At 43.4% G+C, this 2,138-nt stretch overlaps 1 long non-coding RNA gene across 1 annotated transcript; it reads right to left on the bottom strand.

Moving 5' to 3' along the window:
* Positions 1-380: 380 nt before the first annotated feature.
* On the bottom strand, positions 381-1,600 carry LOC310948512. Its single transcript, XR_014593248.1, has 3 exons — positions 1,421-1,600; positions 932-969; positions 381-655 (listed from the first exon to the last, which is right to left on the bottom strand). It is a non-coding gene; the product is annotated as an uncharacterized lncRNA (long non-coding RNA).
* Positions 1,601-2,138: the final 538 nt, after the last annotated feature.

Raw genomic sequence — 2,138 nt, 5'->3', positions numbered from 1 at the left:
TAATCCAATCCTCCCCTGAATCCAGATAAAAGGCTGATTTGGGTATTTAAAAAGTTAAGTCAGATATCTGGATCAACTTGATACCAAAATTTCAGGATCATTTGAATCCCACCTCAGAGGTGGATTTGACTTGGATTGACAAACTCTCAGCGCATACTTCTCCTAGATATTGTTACTCAAGATGTTTGTTACACTTAAGTGTTAGTGTTGTACTTCTAACAAGTAATTTAAGTAATATCAAAAAATGTAAAGCATAGTAAAATTTTTGACCACACTGTAAAACTGCTGTAAATAAAATTACAATTATTTCTCAAATTCTAGTTCACCAAACATTGTAACTTGCATGTACCAAAACAGAGAAAGACAAAGGAATGCAGGGTCCAAACAAAGTTTTATTCCAACAAAAAATAATGTGACCACTACGGACCATGCTATTTCAAATGTCAAGCTGTTTCTCTAACAGCTTGATTGTTAATTCTGTCTCTTTTTGCTGAAGCAGCGTCAGCTTAATTTGCCGTTTGGCCAGTTCAGTCTGTTTGACTGCCCTTTCGGTCTCCATTTTGAGGAGCCTCTCATAGGCTTCCTCATCCCCGGCATGCCTCTTCCGTCGCCGTCGCTCTGGCGCTGGCGCTGGCTCTGGCTCTCGCCCCCGTGCCTGATGTGGTAGATAGATAAGTTTATTGGTCACATGCAAAGCTAAAACCAAGGTTTAAAAACATTGTAGTGAAATGCAAAAAAAAACAAGCTCTCACCAATGCTGGAGAGGAATTAGGATGAAGAAATGTTTCTAATTGTGTCACTGACCAATACCATGAAAGTAATGCCATTACAAATTTAAGCAGTTTCAAGCACTTTATTCAAACTCCAATTACTTGAAAGTCTTAAATGTATCAATACAATTAAAGCATTTTCAAGGATTTCCAGCACTCACCCTGTTGTAGCTGAGTGGTCCATGGCTGTGAGTGGACTCTGAAGGTAGAAGGTGTATGAGTATCTTAATCCACAATCCCAAATTGTATTTATGTAGCCTACACAAAAACATGATATCATCACCAGCATTAGGCTACTGTAGCATTCTGAACCTTCTGAACAAACCTTGTAGTTAATACTCAAACTGTGTTGCGTTGTGTTTTCTAAGCACTGAGCAGGTCTGTACACAATGCAGCCTGCTTATACTGTAAATCTGCCGTGTTGCAAATGACGTGACGCTAATGATAGCCGCTAATGATAGCCCGCTAGCTGCTTAACACACAAGTCAATGGAGCCGCGTTAGCTCCCGTTAGCACGTCCGCGTCTCAATTAGAGATCGCCACGGCCTGCTTTTAATAAGGTGACAATTCAAATAGTTGGCTTGCATGATGTGTTGGTTGCCGTTCGTATGGTATTAAAACCGCTACACAATAGACGACGGTTAACTTACACTTTTGACGTGAAAGTCGGCTCTCTGCTACTCCTTTCATGAAGTAGTCCACCATGTTTCAGATCCCGGAGGCGGAGACTTGAGATTGGGAAATCCGTATCCGGCCAGGTAGGGATCACAGTGATCCGATCTGCCTGTGTTTTGAAATACTCAGATAAAGTCAGCAGGATCACCGTGATCCATGACTGAGAAAAGGCGGATTTCATTATCCGGATTATTCTGATCCAGATTACAAATTTTGAAATACTGGGCCCAGAGGATAACTCAGGATACTTAAAGGGACAGGAAACAGGAACGTGTCTTAGGGCGCACTCACACTGTCCTTCTGGCCGGGGCCAAAACCGTTTTTTCAGCTAAAGCCTAGTACGTTTAAGCAGTGTGAGTGCACCCGTTCCGCGCATAACTGCGGCCAGCGGGCCGTCCGCGGCCTGCTTGAAAGAGGTGGGCTTTAGCGGAGCCGTTTGCACATGTACGAGCACAAGCGTGCGCACGTGTACGAGCACGAGCCCTACGGCAGTAGCGTTATGTCCGCCTGTTCGGACATGTAAATAGAAGGAGGGACCATGCGCGGACATTTAACAACAACAACAATGGCGGTGAAAGGTTCACGTTGGTGTGATGCGGAGGTGGAGTGTTTACTGCAGATTTGGTCGATGAAAAGATTCAAAAACAGTCGACAAGACGCACAAAAACTCAGAGGTCTACGGAAAGATTTGTA

The sequence above is a fragment of the Echiichthys vipera genome (genome assembly GCF_963691815.1).
Source record: "Echiichthys vipera genome assembly, chromosome: 6".
NCBI lineage: Eukaryota > Metazoa > Chordata > Actinopteri > Perciformes > Trachinidae > Echiichthys > Echiichthys vipera.
The sequence above is the reverse complement of the archived record's forward strand: the minus strand, read 5'-3'. Positions and strand labels throughout refer to the sequence as shown.